The sequence below is a fragment of the Protopterus annectens genome, chromosome 5.part0 (assembly GCF_019279795.1).
Source record: "Protopterus annectens isolate FY-2018-M chromosome 5.part0, PAN1.0, whole genome shotgun sequence".
In the NCBI taxonomy this organism is placed as follows: Eukaryota; Metazoa; Chordata; order Ceratodontiformes; family Protopteridae; genus Protopterus; species Protopterus annectens.
The window spans coordinates 783,701,519-783,723,765 of NC_056735.1; positions in this window are offsets into that span (position 1 = coordinate 783,701,519).

Genomic DNA, 22,247 nt, shown 5'->3' on the forward strand with positions numbered 1-22,247 from the left:
TGGCTGCAAAGGCTGCATTGTGAGGCAGGTTAGTAATAATCTTGCATGTACTGTCATAACAAATAAATCTAAAAGTAATAGAAAGCCAATTGCCAGTATAAAACCTGTATCGTATATGGGATGTACTGAATAAACCAGACAATATGGCAGGAACAGTCTCATATAGGTTGTATGTAAATAAAAGGGTAACAGCCTGGCAATAAAGGTCTAACTCCTGGACTGCTTGTGTTTACTCTGGTATCATATTGTAACGTAGTGTTGCATTCTCTTAATAGTACTGTTGTACTAAGCACTGTTACCCGCACTGTGTTACGTAAATAAAATGGGAAGGAATGTCTGTATATGACTGTTGTAATCACAAGGTCATATTGTACAACTGAGGGAGCCTTAGACAGAAAACAGTGAAAATAAACACAGCAAAATCCAAATAGTATACTCTACTGTGATGTAAACTGCTGTATTTTTAGCTCACACAGCCATGGTTCGAATCCTGGGAATGGTAGTAACTTGTATGCATAATCATACAACTCAGCTTTACAGATTTGTTCAGAATGTCCAGATAATTGTCCCATATCCACTGCCTGTTACCCTGTCTCCCTGGCAAGTCAGTGTGATGATCTCTGAAATTTAGGCAGCTTTTAATGACATATAACTGATTGTCAGGCCTGTAAATATTCAGAAAATGTATATGAACACAAACCTGTCATTGTAACAACTCACCAAAAGTTTATGAGGGCAATTGTCAAAATATGTCCCAGTTCCACCTGCATGTTGTCAAGCCTTGACCAGAGTGTGTGCAATAAGAGATTGAGAGGTATGTGCATAACATCAACCTGGAATCTGGGAATATGCATAGAAACAGTCAGGTAGTGTTAACAAACAATACATCCATAGGTATATCAGGTAAGAGGTATATACTGTAGGTAAAACATAGTTCACGTATATACTTGTCTACAAACATACCACTGTCCAAACTAAAGCCATAGGGTAGTGTAATAATACCTGTAAGGTACAGAGTACAGCAGTGATTAAGAAAGTTGTGAGAACTACAGGGATATACAAGTTGTTAATTGATATCCCTCTCTCTCCCCCCACCATATCTGCAACAATAATCTAAATACACAACTCAATGGGTATGTGTACAATTAAATCTACTGTTGGGACATATGTCCTATTGTTTGATAAATATTGAAATGTGTTTATATGCATGTGCCATATTGAATACTCCCACATAGGTGGCATGTTGTCATCAATGTAACCTGCATGCTGTTGTAATTGCCACCGTGGTTCCAAATATGCATGTGTTCTATTTGCTATGCAACTGTTCCATATCTGGTGTTTTGGATTAATGTGAATATCTATGCATGCTGTTATACCTAATCCTGGAATGTGTTGACTATTACTAACCCACATGTTTTAAAATTGCAGCACCATAGCACGTTTTGGAAGGCTGGCCCAGCAGACCCACCTCTCCCACCTCATCTGGCCATGACACCGGGCACCAACACATCTGTCACCCATTGACAGGTCCAGGGTATGGTGCTTAGCGAGCTCCACAGGGAGTTTGGAGATCTGCTACACCAGCTTGAGGGATGCATGGTGCATTTAGAGGGTCAACCTGTCCCTCCTACCCAGCCCCCAGCACAGCCACCTTCGGGGCCGTGAAGGTGCAGTGGTGACTGCTCATGGGTAGGGACATCAGTCCCACTGTTTCCATTTGGGGGCTCATGGGCTTCCGACTTCCAAACATCCCTCCCCATCCAAGGTGTTTACCCCCCCACATGTGTCATATAACACCCCTGTATGCTGTCTTGTCTCTCTTGTCTATCATCCTACCCAACCTACCTCCCCAAATATACCTACTATCCTTTCCCAGCATCTCATTCTCACATTAAAAAAAAAAAAAAAAGGCAATCTGTTACCCAAAAAAAAAATCTTGCCCCATGCATAGCTGTCCATTTCACACACATGTCCACAGGACATATGTAATCTGGTGTAATTGGCTTCACAACATATTATTGTTGTCCTCACACCTCTCTCAGGGTTTGCGTGTCCAAATCTATCTCCAAATTCAGTGAATATGCACAGTTATTGCTGTAGAAGAAATGGGCAGCTATGGACCTTCCCTGCACCCGACCTGCACATCCCTAGCTATTTTCCCTATTGTTTTTCCCTCTTTGTACCCATTTTTCAACACTTTCCTATCACCCCTTTTTCTTTTCTTTTAAAGAAATTAGCATGGGGGTAAGTGGGAGTAAGCAATTTTAAGCAGTAGTAAGCGAGTTTAAGCCTGTTTGCATGAGGTAAGCAATGGGCACACAGAATAAGCAATTTTGAGGCTAACTCTCTGAAGCACATTTAACCAGAAGTTAACATTGCTTACCATCGCACAAACCCATGCAAACCCACTTACAACTGCTTCAAAGTACCTTAATCACTCTGTTTCCAACAGCCCCTGTTCTTCCCAGCAACAAAATAAGCAGCCATTGCAAGTCTCAAACCAGGACCCTGGGCACTATAGCCAAAGTGATCTACCACTAAGCCATGTCAAATATAAATAAAGCTGATGACATATCATCCAGCACATTCATTCAACAATAGAAGAAATATATGTGTGTATATATATATATATATATATATATATATATATATATATATATATATATATATATATATATATATATATATATATATATATATATATATATATATATATATATATATATATATACACACACACATAAGGAAGATACGAGGTTCGATCCTGACCTCTGACTAATGCCTGTTTGGAGTTTGCATGTTCTCTCAGTGTCTCCGTGGGGTTTCTCCCATGTTTGAAAAACATGCTGAGCGTTTCCATCTCAAACTCACCAATGAATGGAGCTGTGGGCAGCAGCACAGGCTCTACATGGTGCCCAATGGGGGAAGAGTTGTAAAAAGTCTAACTGCTTTGGGCATCTATTCTGGTGCGCAGTATCCTCAAGATAGGAGAACACGGATCACAAACTGCATGCCGTGGCAGGGCTAGCCACTCGACGGTGTAAAATATGGCTCTAGGTGATTCGGTCATGTTGACTGCCGCCAAAAAATGGGCATGGGTAGTTACCGGAGATAAGTGGGTTGAGGACCCCGGTCTACTCTCTGATCCATGCCAGGGACCCATGCTAACGGTGGGAGGGGTATATATGCCCCTATTGGCCAGTGTGTGCCCGCCATAAAGCCCAGCAGCCCTGGGTCAATAGGCTACTGGTTGGCCGGTGTCTAGTTGCCCAGCCTGGGTTACCTGGGATAGCTCTGTTGAGTGAAAGCTTGACATAAAACCAACCAACCTGCCAAACATGAACTAAGAATTGCTACGCTTAATGTAGGTTCACTGATAGGACGCAGCTTAGAAGTGGATGATGTGATAATACAGAGGAGGCTGGACATCCTATGTATCCTAGAGACGAGATTGAATGGCAGTGCAACAAAGCCACTTGGCTTGGGATCCAGACTCTACTACTCAGGTGGTGGACAGGATAGAAATGGTGTAGGAATTGTGGTGAGACAGAGGCTTCAGAAGTCAGTGAGGGATATCATCAGAATTAATGACTGACTCATGGCAATCAGACTCCAGTGTAATGATAGGACAGTATTCATAACCTCAGCCTATGCCCCACAGCAGGGTTGTGATAGTGAGGAAAAGAGTGCATTCAGACAGCAGTTGCAGGACCTACTAGATAAAGCAGGACAACATGAATTGGTGTTGATAATGGGTGACTTAAATGCACATATCGGGACAGACAGAACAGGATATGAGGACTGCCTGGGTCCACATGGGTGGAGCAATAGGAATAAAGAAGGAGAAGTCGTTCTAGACTTATGTCTGGCAAATGGCTTGATAGTAGCCAACACATGGTTCAGAAAGAGAGACAGTCACAAGATCACATACAAGAGTAGCCAACATGCAACTCAGGTAGACTTCCTTCTAGTAAGGAAAAGGCACTGGGGTAGAATCCATGATTGCAAAGTCATCCCCAGTGAAACAGTCGGTTCACAGCATAAACCAGTAGTTGCCACAATCAGCTGCAAGCAGTGGTCAGAGAAGGCTCTAAGGTCAACAGAGACCAGGCTGAAGACCTGGAAGTTGACTGGAGAGAAAGTACAGCAGTTCAAGGAATTACTCAGGGCTCTAGCACCCCAAGAAGAGGAGGAAATAGGTGGAGTTGAAGAAGAGTGGCAGTGCCTAAAAACAACATGTGTTAGGACTACAGAAAAGATATGTGGCCGAGCCAGGTATGGAAATAAGGTACATAAGGAAAGCTGGTGGTGGAATGCAGAAGTGCAGGAAGTAATCAAAAGAAAGAAGGAGTGCAGGAAGAAGTGGGAGATTGAAAAGACTGACCAAGCTAGGAAGGACTATGGTTGGCTATCAAAGAAACTGAGAAAGAAGTTGCAATAGCAAAGAATAGGGCATCAGAGGCACTCTATCAGCTTCTGGAAAGTGACTCAGTAAGGGGCACAAAGAAACTATACCAGGTTGCAAGGCAAAGACAGAAAGATAAAGAAGATAGTCAGACACCCTTCATAAGGGGTTCCAGCAACAACCTGCTTACCAGCCCACAGGACATCAAAGGCAGATGGATGGAGTATTTCCAGCAGCTTCTGAATGAAGAAAACCCCACAGAAGTGGTACTGCCCCAGAAACAGCCTACAATGAGAGTAGAAGATGAGCCCAGCTTAGAAGAAGTAAGAGCAGCACTAAGGAAAATGAAGTCAGGGAAAGCAGCAGGCTCAGATGAGGTCACAGCAGATATGATAAAGATGCTGGGGGAGCTGAAATGGCTCCTGAGGGTACTAATTGCAGTGTGGAGAGAAAGGCGTATTCCAGATGACTGGAGAATAAGCATACTTGTGCCAGTGTACAAGAACAAAGGGGACATCCACAACTGTGGACAGTACAGAGGCATCAAACTCCTACCACATTGCATGAAAGTTCTGGAGAGGGTGATTGATACACGGATATGCAGAATAGTAGAATGTAAGATGGGAGATGAACAGTTCGGATTCAGATCAGGATGCAGCACATTTGACCCGATGTATGCATTGAGACAGATACTTGAGAAGAAACTAGAGAAGAGGAGAGAGTCAAACTAGGCTTTCCTAGACTTGGAGAAAGCATATGACAAGGTCCCAAGAAAGCTGATCTGGGCAGTACTGCGGTGGTTTGAAGTCCCAGAAACATTGGTAGAATTAGTACAGGCTATGTACAAGGACCCAGTGACTCAAGTACGAACAGTGTTTGGCCTCACTGTGGGGTTCCCAGTGGGAGTGGGTGTACACCAGTGTTCAGCTCTGATCCCACTGCTGTTCATACTGGTAATGGACTACATCAGCAAACAGGTTGGAGGGGACAGAGCAACAAAGCTGCTGTATGAAGATGATGTGGCAGTACAGGCAGACTCTGATCTAGAACTTCAGCAAAGGATAGGAGAATGGAATGCAAATCTGAAGGCACATGGGATGAAACTAAGCACAGATAAGACAGTGGTAATGGCAGCAGACTGGGGAAATCAGAAGAAGCTGAGAATAGAGATAGATGGGAAGATAGTGGAACAGGTAAACAGCTTCAAGTATCTGGGAGGGGTGGTTGAGGAGAAGGGTAGTCTGAATGAAGAGGTCAAAGCTAGAATCAGAGGGGCTGCAACCAACTGGCATAGAGCATCAGGTGTAGTATATGACAGAAGAATGCCGAAGAAGCTGAAAAGTAAGGTGTACAAGACAGTGGTGCGACCAGTACTACTGTATGGTATAGAAACCTGGACAGTAAAGGCAGAACAGTTGAAGAAGCTAGAGGTGATGGAAATGAAGTGCCTGAGAAAGGTGGTAGGATGCACACTGCGGGACAGGTGAAGAAATGAGGACATAAGAGCAGAAGCCAAAGTAGCTCCAATTGCAGAAAAGATCAAAGAAAACAGATTACGATGGTATGGGCACATGTGTATATAAGCAGAAGACAATCTGGTGAGGGAGATTTGGGACAGACAGGAAGAAGGTAAGAGGAAGCGAGGGCATCCAGCAAAGAGGTGGATGGATTGTGAGAAAGAAGATCTGCGACAATCAGGCATGAGTGTTGAAGAAGGCAGGAGAGTGGCACTGAATCGAGAGTTGGCGACAGTTAATACGATGCCCTGACCCCATGTAAATGGGAAAAAGGGGATGAAGATGATGTCTATATATATATATATATGTCTATATATATATATATATATATATATATAGATATATATATATATGTATATGTAAAAAAAATATATATGTACAGACATATATCTATCTATATCATATATCTATATATATATATATATATATATATATATATATATATATATAGATATATGATATAGATAGATATATAAAAGAACACAACAAATACATATATGATCAAAGACACCATTAATGGGGGTGAGAGGGCCCAATTTAAGTACCTCTTGTAATTATTGATATCATCCCCTCCTCCACAGCTGAACAGATCTGCCTTGCAACACAATACCAACACTTGCAAGTCTCATACCCAGGACCCTACACAACATAGCCACTAGAAGTTAACAGTAAGCTATCTCACCTGTACGATGTCAGGATATCAGTAAGATATCATGCAGAACAGTCTGTCGACCATAGGGAATGTACAATGTGGAAGCAGTAAACATTCCAATGATACATATAAACATACACACACACACACACACACACACACACACACACACACACACACATATATATATATATATATATATATATATATATATATATATATATATATATATATATATATATATATATATGTATATATAATATATATATATATATGTATGTTTATATATATATATATATTTATATTGATATACATACATATAGATATATATGTATATTCACATACACAAACATATACATAAATTATTACGTATAGATATGTATAGGAAGATGCATATTTAGAGGGCACACAGCATATTGATCAGCCGGTATTCCTACAGTTGCCACCTTTTAAAATGTACAGTGTTTGATTCTCTAATACAAAAGACAATTATTTCATGAAACATATCCCCACAGAGAAGTCAAAGGATATGACACCACACACAGGTTTGCATACATAAGAAATGTTTATTTGTGTATTATTTCAGTTGTATATGCCATTTCATTTAGCAGTTAGGTGTTTGAAATACATACTAACTGAGTAACGCAACTCTCAAGCAAAATATTTTATACAGTAATCTGAAAGCATAACATATTATGCTGTCCAGTCCAAGCCCTTCAAGTAGTACAACAGTAAAGAAACACTGGCCTGGAAGATAAGAATCAATCAACAGTAAGTAATGCAGATGTAGTTCAGCAGCCTCCAATTACACTCTGTACTCACCCCCTAGGGGGGAAAGAATTAAGTTGTAACAATGGAAATGTAGCTGTTACATAACAATGCTTAACTTAAAACATCACTATCACACTGACAAACCAAACTGTCTGTAAGACAGTAAGCACAAGCCCACCACTGTTCCCAAGGAGAAATGTATGAAAATGTACAGCCATATACCTTAAGGTGTCTTACTACTGATATCCCTCACATGTTGTAACAGCCTAGGATATAAATGGTGCATACCCCTCCCTCATAGAATGACTTACAAGGGCTTATAACAGTGTTACATACACTGACCTCTCGACTGTACAAGGACACACATTTTTTTGTCCAGCTGTAGCCCACAGATATATGGACCCTACCCCATAATATGTGTGGGGGTCCACAACATCACTGGAATGATGGCAGGAATGCCAGCGCTACATAATAATAGGCCACTACTTAACCTCTTACTGCATGACAAATGGACAAAGCCTGGTATATAGGTGGAGGACAGAGGCTGGAACACAGGGCCACATTTGCAATATTGTTGTTATACACTGTGAAAGTTGCTGGTGTTACAGGAATGGTTACAACATACCCTTATTCAGGAATATGAAGTCAGAAACACAAATGGATGTAGCCATGTACTGATAGCAATCAACAGAGAGAGAATGCCACTGATATATCTGAGACAAGACCTGTGTGGTGAACAAACAAAACATAACAGTCGATCCTCTGGCCACCATGTGGATAGGCCCACAGTTGAGGGCTATGCAGGCAGACTACATTCCATGCTAAATGAGCATGTACACACAAACCCAGTAAAACCAGTGGTATACAATGCATATAACAAGACTACTCACACTGTCCGTTGGTCTGGAACCTTATACAAATATGTAGTTGGCCAGTGTCTGTAAGTCCTGTTGTAAGAGGTATTGCTACCTGCTCTCTGTAATACTGCTGCCCACACACAGGAACACTGTCTTCCATACAGGAAAGGTAAAGAGACAATGCCCACATGATGTAGTAATTTATAGTAGTGGGTTGCCATGACAGTGGTAATTGGAAGTACTACATAGCTGGCTGCATGCAAGTAGCAAGTGATGAACACTGATTGGTGGAGAAGCCATCACCTGATCATGTGCATCACCTAAAAAAAATCCATGCTGCAATCTAGTCAAAGCAGCTCAATCCCTGTAGTGGAGAGCGAGAGAGAAAGAAAAACAAACTAACTAACAGGAAACAAAAGTATCTAAACCAACTAAACCTATAAACAACCCTACATAACTAACAGGACACATAAAAGTGTACTCAAAAGAGAGGACAATACTACAACAGGTATGTGAAACATATATGGATGTAATTGAATGTAGTACTCGGTCTATAATAATGGTATAGATGTTGTGGAATGATTTATATGTGCCATCAGGAGTTGTTGTAATGATGTCCTGCTGAACAACTGCTATGGACAATAGTGTCTGGCCATGTGGGCAGTAGGCCATACCTGTCAACTGTGCAGATCAGCACTAAATGACAAGATGTAAGCCATCATAGGGTGTGTTCTGGACCTTAAGACATGCATATTAGTGTGGCAAGAAGCTGGTGGTGGAAGTAATGCTGTTATGAGAGACACATGAGTTTCAGACCCCACCACTTGCAGAATAGTCATATTAATGTGCAATGTAATATGCACAAATGCCATAGGTGTGTAATAGGCTTACCTGCAATCTGTCCCTATATATACCCCCTAATGTTAGGCTGTGTCTACATGTGACACCTGTCTGTGTTGTAGCAAGGCAGAACAATGCAGCTGTGGAAGAAGGAGAGTTAGAGCGTGTGGACCTGATGTTTGAATGCACCCAATATATATATATATATATATATATATATATATATATATATATATATATATATATATATATATATATATATATATATATATATATATATATATATATATATATATAGATATGTGTGTGTGTGTGTGTGTGTGTGTATATATATATATATATATATATATATATATATACATATGTATGTCTACAGATATACGAACACACACACACACACATATATATATGTATGTGTATGTATATATATATATATATATATTTATATATATATATATATATATATATATATATATATATATATATATATATATATATATATATATATATATATATATATATATATATATATATATATGGTTTACTATTAAATTTTGAACGGCACTCCATCGACTGTGCTATAGTCAGAAATGGAAGTTCGAAAACGTCGAATGTCAAGTCAAAATCAATCTAGGAACGGTTTTAACATGGGTTGAGGTAGGTGTTCAGTATTATTCTGAACTACAAACATCTCCCCTACCTCGACCCATGTTAAAACCAATTCCTAGATTGTTTTTGACTTCGACATTACCATTTTCGAACGTCCGTGTTCGACTATAGTACAGTCCACGGAGTGCCGTTCGAAATTTTTATAGTAAACCTATATATATATATATATATATATATATATATATATATATATATATATATATATATATATATATATTATATATATATATATATATATTCTATATATATATATATATATATATATATATATATATATATAAATACATTTCCCCTACTGTTGAATGACAATGCTACATGATATGTGTGAGAGGACATCACACATATCTATATATCTACACATGTGGTGGGTAAACACCTTGGTTGGGGAGTGGAGTTTGGAATGTGGAAGCCCATGAGTCCCCATATGGAAACAATAGAACCAATGTCTCCACCCATGAGCAGTCACAACTGCACCTTCACGGTCATGAAGCTGCCTGGGCTGGGGGCCGAGCAGGAGGAGCATGCGGACCCTGTGATTGTGTACTGAGGGCCTCAAGGTGGTGCAGCGCATCCCCCAAGTCTCTGTGGAGCTCCCTATGCACCAGACTCTGGACCTGACTTCGGGTGACAGGATCCTGTTTGTGTGTGCTCCCACGGGGGGCAAACACCATCCCCGGAGATTGGTCCACCTGAAGGTAGTGCAGGACCAGCAGATGATGAGGTGCTGGGGGTGGGTCCCAGATGTGATGTGGCCTGTTAACATGGCCAGATGAGGTGAGAAAGGTGGTTTTATTGGGAACTGTCTTCCCAAACATGCTATTGTGTCACAGTTATAGAACATATGTGGGTAGCAATAGTCCACACATTCCAGGATTATGTCTAACAGCAAGCATAGATATCCCATTAACACAAAACACCAGATTTGCAGCAGTCACATAGCAAACAGAACACATGCATATTTGGAACCATAGTGGCCCTTACAATGGCATGCACGTGACATTGTTCGTAACAGGCCATCAATGATAGTGTTTCAACATGGAACATGACTACAAACACATTGCACAAATTGTTGTACAATACGATGTACATCCCAACCATAGGTTTGCTCTAAACATGTTGTTATGCCTTCTAGGTCATCATTTTGTTTCATCTTTGTTTATTTGCTGTAAACATACCCGTTGAGTTGTGTGATCAGATTGTTGTTGCAGATATGGTGGGGAGAGACAGAGATGTGTATTAACAACTATTATATCCTTGCAGTATGAGGTCCTCAGACCTTTTTTCCTCTCTATGTTTTTCAGGCACCATGTCACAGGAGCGATTGCTGATGTATTCCCCCCAGGAGAATGAGGTGATCATACAAAACCTGGTGCAGTACTACCATACCATGTTTGGACATACAGCCCATAATCTGCAGGAGAGGACCACCCTGGGGAACGATCTTGTCCACAGATAAATGATGTTGGCCTGCATAACCGCAGTTATGATCAGATCTGACATCAGTGCACTGACCTACTCTGCCATGCCTGTCGGTGTGCTGCTGCAGTTAGGAGGGACCAGCTAGCCACAGGGGTGGGTCATGCCATCCAGCCCCCCCTGACACTTGCTGAGGAGCTCCTCGCCAGCCTCGTGGCACCTGCCTACCCACAAACAACAAGATTCTGTGGAGAGCATTGTGGAGGTGGGTGCTACCCACACAATGGATGAGGAGCATGCAGGTAAGGTCACAGGACACATCAGTAGACCATTATTGCATATCCAACTGCATCTGTAGAGTTTAATCATGCATATGTGAGATAAAAAATATATAGCCTGCTGCTGTGTTGTAGTAATGAACAGATAGTCTGTAGTATTGCTGGTTTGTACTGTTGATGTACTGTAATGCTGCTCCCACCCTGTACCAATGCCACAGGTGTTGCTACTGACATCACATCTCTCACACAACTATATAGATCCCTCTGGTATACCTCTGGGGAAACAGCCTGTAGCTGGTAAGTATGGCATTTGTTCAGGTTTGCCAATACACTGCACATATTCACTTATTGTTGGTGATAACTGCACTGCATCATAGTGGTCACCATGGTGGCATCTCTGAAGAGTATGTAAGAGTCCTGCAATATAACTAACAATCTGTAATTGCAAGTTGTGTCCAAGGAGATGAACATAATGGTGGGACAAATGGCCTACAGTAGGGACATGTCTGAAACAACACCCTTATACAGTGCTACAACAGTGTATATACCACTATTACAATGGCAACTGCTACAGATCTACACAAAGGCATATCACAATACAGCATTCCACAACCCTTACAACCTGTAATGTGGTCTTAACATGAGCAATGAATGTGTATTATGGAATCCTATGTTAGGGCAGAAAATATGGGGAATACATACCTTAACAAACACTGGAAGCATATGTGTGCATACACTCCAAATAACATATTGTGGAAGCAGCTTTTGTGGTACTGACAGCATGCACTCTTCATGAGTATGGACCTTCCAACAAGTACAGGTCCTCAATGTCACACCAAGAAATGGTCTGCTATCTAAGATGTTTGCCCATCAAATGTGCCCACTTACCTGCAACAGAAGCAGCCGTGGCTTGCACACATCTTACAAACCATGGAATGGATCCCATACCGAACAGGTAGCATGCAGGAGTTGGACATGTAGCCTTACCTCACCATTGCATATACCATGGCAAACAGTGCAGATAGTCACATATGTGGGGAGGATGTATGGGACAAGATTAATGTAGAAAGTAAACAGATGGCCATCCAAGACACATGATGACACATGTTGCAAACTGGTCATGCAAGCTGCCTAGTAACTTGCTGCAACACTGAGGGAGATGCAGGAATGTCTAGCAAGTACTGGCTGTGCAGTACTTGTGTCAGCAATTGCCTGGACTCTGCATTAGTGTGGCCCATGGGTTAGGGTAATCAGATGGGACAGTTGTTCCACAGGAAACATCAGCCAGGGCTCTCTACAGGTTGTGTATGCATAACATCAAAAGCCCCCCAAAGGCATGCGTTGCAGTGTGTACTGGTGTACCAAGACCAAGTTGGAAACCTACAGATAGTATCAATTAAGATACATGTGCTGTACAACCAACACCTCACCCAGCTCAGGCTCACAATCCCCATCTGTACCTTGCTGGTGCCAGTGTACACCTGTATGTTTGCCATTCATTAGAAGGGACTAGGCCGGTACACATGGTGTTCAGAATTTGGAATACCGCAAAATGACACACTTGTAGGCCATAGTTGTCAAGCATCTACAAAAAGGCTGAGGATGGGGAGGGGGTGTTATCCTGAAACACAACAGTGAACTGAAGCAGAGATCCAAAGCTCGCTAAGAATGGCTGTATCTGCACACAGTCAAGGTCATGAATTGTGGCAGACATAACCCTGACTCTACAGCAATAGAGATGGCACCTGTGTGACCTCCAAGGGCTGTGCACATGAGTTGACCTTGCAATCATGCAGAGTTGGGGTTAGGGCAGAGTGACCAAATACTGGCAAATGCAGGTGGCCCATGCTAGTATACCCCTTCCAGAAATAGTGACTGCTGTAGTACACTTAACAGTTGGTGCAACAAACCATCATGATAAGGGTGTGCACATATATGCACCCGCAAATTGTATGCACCTCAATCAGCATCTGCACAACTAACACATTTGTTTGATACTGCATTTGATTGCATAAGTCATATGTCACATATCAGGTTCGTGTAATGTTCACATATGCAGTAATGTGGCCCCATGGCACATCAGGGGAAAAGGGTGCCATGTCAATAAGGGTGTGTACACTCCCCATAGCCACAGTAAGGTTTGAAGGTTGTCGGTGTAATTGTATTTTATTGGCAAATAAACAAAAAAAAAACACTGTGGAGAGGACAAACCACACCGGACAGCCGAGAAATTTTAACTAATTTATTCCAAGGTTAAACGTTAGACAATACACCACGTTTTTCGTCAATAAGCTGTAAGACTTCATCAGTTAAAATTTCTCGGCTGTCCGGTGCGGTTTGTCCTCTCCACAGTGTTTTTTTTTGTTTATTGGTGTTTGTTACACTGTGCCTCATATTTCAGTTTACTGTATTTTATTGGCCATACATGCACTGCTGATGATGAGATCTGCAAATCAGACATCAGGCATTCACAAATGATATCTGTCCTCATGTCATCCCAGGTAAGTGTTGGACACACACATAGGGACTGTGAGCAGCAGAGCAAACATAACTGATGTACATATACACATTCAGCAATGGTGTGTAAACCTGTGAGGTATGGTGCACAGAACATGCCAGGGTGCTGAACAGGTGCACAGCAATACTGTGTACATGAGTGCAGTGTGTTCCAGGGGAAAGGGCATCACCTACTAACACAACCCATGCATAACAGAGATGTATAATGTTGGTAACAGGGATTGACTATAGCTGCACTGCATGTTGTTGAGTGCCATATGTCATGCATGTTGACAGATGGGTAATGAGAGGTCTGTGTGTAATATCTTTGCGCAACCTCACCTGTAAGTAAGTGTGTGTGTGTGTGTGTGTGTGTGTGTGTGTGTGTGTGTGTGTGTGTGTGTGTGTGTGTGTGTGTGTGTGTGTGTGTGTGTGTGTGTGTGTGTGTGTGTGTGTGTGTGTGTGTGTGTGTGTGTGTGTGTGTGTGTGTGTGTGTGTGTGTGTGTACTGTTAAGGCGTACAGGTCTTAAAGTGCATTTCTTGTTTTCCCCTTACAGGTGGCAAGGTGGGTCAGGGTCCCTCCTCCAGGCAAACTGATGTTAGTGTCCATACAGACACTGATAATGATGATAGGTGTATTGAGGCACAGGCGGGGTTGTCAAGGGCTGAAGCTGCAGCATCATTTGACATCCCACTGTTATACACCCCATCCCCACACACAGTCACATTGCCTATACATAACCCATCACCAGTGGCCATAGCTGAGGGTCAGTTGGCGGGTGGTGGCATGGGACAGGACAGTGTGGTATCTATGGTACATGTGTCTGGACACAGCAGCCATAGCCAGATGTCCGGCGGGGTACCACACAGGCAGATGTACAGAGGTGCTCGTAGGAGAGCTGCTGGTCATCATAGCCCTGGTAGAGGTTCCACATCTGGTGCCACCAGACGCATGTTTCAGGCTATCATGGAGGCACAGGCATGTATGGAATGGTATACTAGACAGGGTCTGAGGCTGCAGAGGCCTACTCATTCAGCTGTCATTGACAACATCCGTGATCTTGCAGGTGCCCACTGTTATTTTGCAGAGGTCATGGATAGATGGTTGGGTGAGATGGTGGGAATCCTCAACCATGGAATGTTTGTGCTTGAGCATATGGTGGGAGTAGTCCGATGGCCCCATTGATGTAGGCCAGCAACACCATCAGCTGGAGGTTGACGTGGACATGCCAGATGTCAGAGCTGCTCCTGCAGTGGCAGTACCAGCCCCAGCACTTCAGGGGAGGTGCTATTCACACCACAATACACCAGGCCACATGCACATGGCCCTGGCCTGTCCCAAGAGGGATCTGGGTCCAGCGGACATATGTCATCATCAGGGGGGAGTACCATACCGTGGCTTCTACCTGGTTGTGCCCAAGGATCCCCTGGCAGCACATTTCTCATGTCCATGGCCAGAGACAGTGAACTGCACACCCTGCCGGGTATGGTCTGCAGCTGTCCAACAAACCCCTGTATAGGTTTGCCACATGGCAGAACTGTGTGCATGCATACACACACATCACCAAGACAGCTAGGGCAACCCCATACCTACACACACCACATCACAACAGCTCAATTAATAATTAAACCCCCCTCACACACACACACACACACACACACACACACACACACACACACACACACACACACACACACATGATGTCAAACGTATGGCTCAGCCTAGATCTCTGACAAACCAACAACATGCCCTGTGCATATGATGATACCTGTTCCACATCCCTGTCATCCATAACATCGATGCAGGGACAGGCTAATAAGGTTCTGATATACAGGGTGACTTTACTACGGTGTCCCAATGAAATGCTGTGTAACATGTTGTTAGCACTAAAGTTTAATGCTTACATGTCAGGAAGTATAGCTGTCCAGCCATGATGCATTATAGCTGTTATTAACACTGAGTGATTGTGGTCTCCATAATGTATTCTGTTTGTGTTGTAGGTGTCCATGTTTCAGCAGAATGTTGGTCTGCTGTTCTTTCCTACAAGGTGTATGGCACTGTGGTGACACCTTGACTGTGCCATATCCTGGGTACAGCTGATCACATGTCACAGGTCTGTATAACAGTTACTGCATATACCACATGGCTGATAGGTCTGGAGGTGTATACAGGTGAGTGCATGGTGGCTGATGTCAGCAGCCCTTCTACAGATGACAATGGTAAATGTACTGGGTGGTACACACCACATGTTTGTGTATAACACACAGAGAGGTTATGGTGTTGATGCAATACACAGAGAATACTATACACATGGCTGTATGTACTTGTGCAATGAACCCATTTTAGCCTATGTAATTCCACCAGGTCAGACAAGGCACAACAACACATTGGGAAATAAGCAGTCTGCTAGTTTAATATCATTGACGATGGTACTGGCAGGGTATATGTCCCCTTCCCCAATGTAGTGCAATCCTCAAAACATAGGTGTGCTGGTGTGGGTGGTACAGCCCTACCCTTTGGAGGGTGTGAGGTGCTGTAGAAATGCAAATAGTATGACTGACAACTACTTAACCTGTTAACATGAACTGTACAGTATTACAGCCAGCTAAGTGGGGGATACACTCAACAGTAACTGCAATGATGGTGCCTGTGTCCACAAGATCCACACCCAGCTATATATACCAACCCCAGTATCACTGTACATCTATACAGTGGGGAATAGGGCATTTACACATCTACTACTAGTTGTGATGGAATGAATTTCCACAGGATGATACCTGTGAAATGTTAGCATTTGCCAGACAGTTCTCAGACAGATGACCTCCTGGGACATGTATATCCTGAAAACAGAAGTAGATCCATTCACATACACACTCTTACTTGGCACATTGGGACTAGAATCCCTACCTAGGTATGTAGTGCTACTGATGTGTGTGGCCTTAATTGCACACATCACACAGCTTTTAGGATGAGGTGTGTTCCAGGTTACATGTTAAGGGAAGAACATCACCAGGTCCTGTACAGTATGGTAATGGGGGATGTACTGGTTGTTTATGAACAATACATAGTGAAACATACTGTCATATATACATTGAAAAACACATAACAGTCATACATACATCTGAGAAACCTGGGCTTATCAGTGCTAACTACCATGTCAGTGTGTCCATTCTGTTACAGATAAGCTGCACACAGCACATGCATCATGGGCTGGATAGTGTAATCAGTTACCTGTATGGTTGATGGTGACAGTGGTCCCCATACAGTGGAACATGGGACATGTACTGGGGGTACCATGGTGTAAGGACAGTATACCCAGCACCCACACCCCACAGTGTATATTCTACACACTAAAACCCATAATAATACTCTGACATAACCACCATCACACATTGACCAGGACTGCAATACAACCCTTTGTCTATGCCAAGAGTGCTACTACAGGGATATACATCTAATGCACATGCCACAGGGATAGTAGGGTGATGCATTGTCATGGCTCTCCTATGGGCAGCAACATCACTATCCTTAATACTGTGTGGCAAGGCATATTGTATTAAGAGAATGTGGCCCCAGAATGCTGTATCCTACAAATATACACACTTGCACACATACATACACTTCCCAGAACTCAGAGGGTATCCCATGCCTATCAACCTATTTGCACAGCAATGTTGTGCTGGTACTGCAAGCTCTAGGTAGCCCATAGGGTGAAGAGTTTAACAAGGTATGTGTAATGTCCAGTGCAGCAGCAGCCACATCTAACTATGGCAATAGGGGGTGCAGTGGGTGTGAAGGGCCTCAGTGTATTATCAACTACAGGTCTACAAACACACAGACACTGTTATTCTCAGTAATGCACATACACATTTGTCAGTACTGGGGTCCATTGGTGCAGGTGTTCATAGGTGTGTACCAGGCTATTGTCCATGGAGAAATGGGAAGTGTAGGGGATGATTGTACAATTGTATCACGCCACCTCCCATTTTCCAGCAGGCTATCTATCAATAGATACAACGGGAGTGATCCTCAGGGTAAGAGTTACATGCCACATCCAATCATCTGGTTACCTCTTGCAGAGGGCCAGTGAGGTGCTCCAGTTGACATGTATGCAACATGTAGTACATAACATGGTCAGTGTCTGTCTTGGAGACCTGTACCCAAGCATGTTCTGTTGACTGTGGTAGTGTAGTTGAGGTATCCATGGCATATGGTGAGTATAGGGTGTGGATTCCTAGCTGTGGCATTCATACCACAGCTGGGCAGACATGTCAGTGTCACTCAAGCATAGATTGCCTGTAAGCAGCCAAGATGGAGTCCTGACATCTGCACATCTGTACAGAGGACATACAGACATCAGTTAGCCAACTGGTTATGCAGTAGGATGACTGTGTTGACAGATAGATGTCTGATACTGATAGGTATGCCATTACTACATGACAGCAGCCCTCAATGACATGTCCTGTACACACAGTAGTCTACAGTTAATATCCACATGTCAGCTCAATATCCAGTAGGGAATACTTAATGACACACAGCTCACACACCAATAAAATAACAGCAAGGACTCAGTGTTTGGTTCCAGCACTACAATTTGCAATCTACTCTTACTTGTGAAAGCACTGTCAACAGTAGTAACACAGTGATACACTACATGCCAGGGTGACTGCATATAACCTGGGATACTACCCATGTATGTAACAGATTCAAATGGAAAAGAGTGTTGTACAAGCCATATAGACTCAGCTGTCCCAGACAGTAGACTTACACCCTTTGCTACTGTAATGACAGCACATAGACACATGTTATGTACATGGAATTAAATACACTTATTAAAAATGTAACTTCCCTGATATTTTTTCAGATTGGAATGTGATTAGGCTGCTCATACCTGTCTTAACCACTCTGTATCCAACAGCCCTTGTAGGTCTTGAACCCAGTATCCTCTAAACTACAGTCACAGCACTTAACCACTAATCCATTACAGCTGTGGAGATGTGTGATATTTTTTCCAATATATCTGTCAGTACACATGCTGAATAGTGGTGAACAACTGTCTTGACCTCTACAATTGTATAGTACTTGTAAGTGATATTAGTGTTGAATCAAGTATGTTGTATCTACATATACACATATCAGATAAATATGGTGTGATACATCTGGGAAGGTATATGCAGCGGTCATGTGTACACATAACAATATATATACACACACATAAGTAGATATATGTATACATGTTCATATATATATATATATATATATATATATATATATATATATATATATATATATATTGCTATACATCTGTATATTGCGTTATATATATGGACATATGGACATATATAGATCTGTATATATATATATATATATATATATATATATATATATATATATATATATATATATATTTGTATATGTGTATGTATAATATATATATATATATATGTGTGTGTGTGTGTGTGTGTGTGTGTGTGTGTGTGTGTGTGTCTACTCCTTTTCATCGAATACCACTGCAGACCGCTCAGTTACGTGAAAGTGCACTTATTCGAAAGTGCACTTTCGCGAACTCAGCTTCTACGAATGAATGACATCAGAGTGGAGAACAGCAGGAAAATGTGCTATGTCCTCCACTGTGGTGCGGTAGATACGGACCTTAGGGTTAGGGTATGGGTCATGGTAAGGGGATAGCCATACTAGCTATCCCCTTACCATGACCCGTGCCCTAACCCTAAGGTCCATGACTACCGCACCACAGTGGAGGACAGGCTATCCTCCACTGTGGTGCGGTAGTCACGGACCTTAGGGATAGGGTATGGGTCATGGTAAGGGGATAGCCCTACTAGCTATCCCCTTACCATGATCCGCACCCTAACCCTAAGGTCCGAAACTACTGCACTAAACATCAGTAGTAGCCCATTCACTGAAGCAAGTTTCGCGAAAGTGCACTTTCGATTAAGTGCACTTTTGCGTAACCTAGTGTCTACTGTGTGAGTTCAAAGAAGTGTATTTTCGAACTTATACAGTAGACCCATATATATATATATATATATATATCTATCTATATGTATATATATATATATATATATATATATATATCTATCTATATATATCTATCTATATGTATATATATATATATATATATATCTATATATATATATATATCTATATATATATATATATATATATATATATATATATATATATATTTATATATATATGTATGTGTGTGTGCAAGGGCGGCCCGTGCTATTGGACTGCTGGACTGCGGCCCCATCAGCTGTAAACATCTGTAAAGAAAGTAAAAGAAATAAAAAAAAATAAAATTCACTTGGATAAAAAAAATAAAAAATTCACGGACTTTGGCGCATGCGCACTAGTCCAGACTACTGCTGAGACAGTCTGGAGCATGCGCAGACTGCCTCAGCCGCAGTCCGGACTGGGAAACATGTCAGAGCAGAGATCCCAGAAGTCTATACACTTTTAACTGCATACACTGTCGCTGGAAAAAGATCGGACCCGGACTGCAACGTTGGCAGGCTGGAGTCTCGTCGAGGATCTCTCGTGGTGGATGTGCTCCAGGAGTCTCATCGGGGGATCTCGCGTGGTGGTGTCGCTATGGATTTAATAGCCCAAGGGATTTGGAGTTAATGGTGTCGGTATGGATTGGATCTCGTGGCCCGGATTTGGAGTCGCTATGGATGAGGATCTACTGAAGGGCTTGTGCGTCGCTCCAGGTAAGAGCGACAGCTATGGATGTAATGAAGTGTGTGCGTGTGTGTGTGTGGGGGCGGTAGCCCTTTACAAAAATGCTTTAACAGCACCACAGTGTATGTTTTGAAATTCACTGTACTTCATTTTAACAAATGCCTTTTATTTGTTGAAGTTGTTAGATTCACATTTACGTGTCTTACACTTATGAGAGGGAGCTAAACTGGTATGTTCTCATGGTGACAGTCCTACAGCAAAAATGACAGGTGCAAAACTGCGTTGTTTTAAAAAGACAATGAAACAGGTAAAAAGGAAAAATTATTTACCCATTCTGAAAGAGAGACTGAGAAATCTGAGAGTGTAGCTATGTCATTTTCTTCACTAGATGCTGTGAGGGGACTGGGGCAGATACCCTTTTATTTTGGGAGCAGTACCTTGCTTGCTGTTTGCCAGACAATGCCTTGATAAACTAGCATTTTAAACTCCAACTACTCCTAACATGATTCAAAGGAGAACATTACGAGGCCTGCCTATGTTTATAGATGACATTTTAATATGAGAAGGCACTAAGGATGAACATGGTGCATGTTGTAGAAGTCCCTCACGTAAGCCTGAATTTGCAAGACTGAAATTAAATAAGTAGAATTCTTGGACACAAGCAGCTTAGCTTTTTGAGATATTGAACTAATAAATCTAAGGCTAGGTCACACCCAAATGATGTGGAAACTATTACACAGCTCAATCAATCAGAGAATCTTCAAATGTTGAATGGAGTTCTTGGCACGGTAAGATATTTTGAGAAATGCATCTGTTGTGCAATGGGACAGCCATTATATGATCTGTTGAAGAATTGATTTAGGAGCATATTTAGCAGTGCTTGCTACATCTAAACTCTTCAAGGAACTGTTAGCTACACCAGTCTTTACTTAGTATGGCATTACCAAACAATTTCAGTCGATGTTAGCAGTTATGCAATATAGTATAACTGCGTGTAGAAGAGGTGAAGCTAGTGGCATGACACTGCAGAAGATGAAGTGTAAAAAGTATGCTAGACTAAAAAAGAATGTTTGAAGCTTGTTTGAAGTGTGTTTAAAGCTCTGAGAAGTTTAAAGAATTCTCTTTGAGATAGGGTGAATAACATACCTCTCAACTGAATGGATTTTCTTGGACTGTCAAGACTTTTGGTCCATATTTTGGTCTATTTCTCATAAAAGTGTGGTTTGTGGTAAATTATTGGCAAATCATGGAGGACTGAAGTCAGAAAATAATGGTAAACATTTGAGTTATAGACTTTATACCCTTCAGAAAATTCACATTAATGCAAAACATATTATTCTATCAACTTTCAAAGTTTGTAATAGCAATATTTAAAAAAGTGCCCCTATTGTTGTTGCCTTTGACATCTCATTATTTATGGCTTTGTCCAGATTTCTTACTCTTAGAGGTTGCAAGGTATGCTGAACAATTGAAGTCTTTCATGGCCAGAGGGCAGTATTTCCTTTAATGAACAGCAGTTACTTAAATAATACCCCATTTAGGTTGCCAGTGAATTAATGCTCCTTTACACTGTCAGCAAATTTTAATACAATTTATGACGTGCTTGAAGAATACAACCTCTGGTCTTCCCAAAAAAGAGG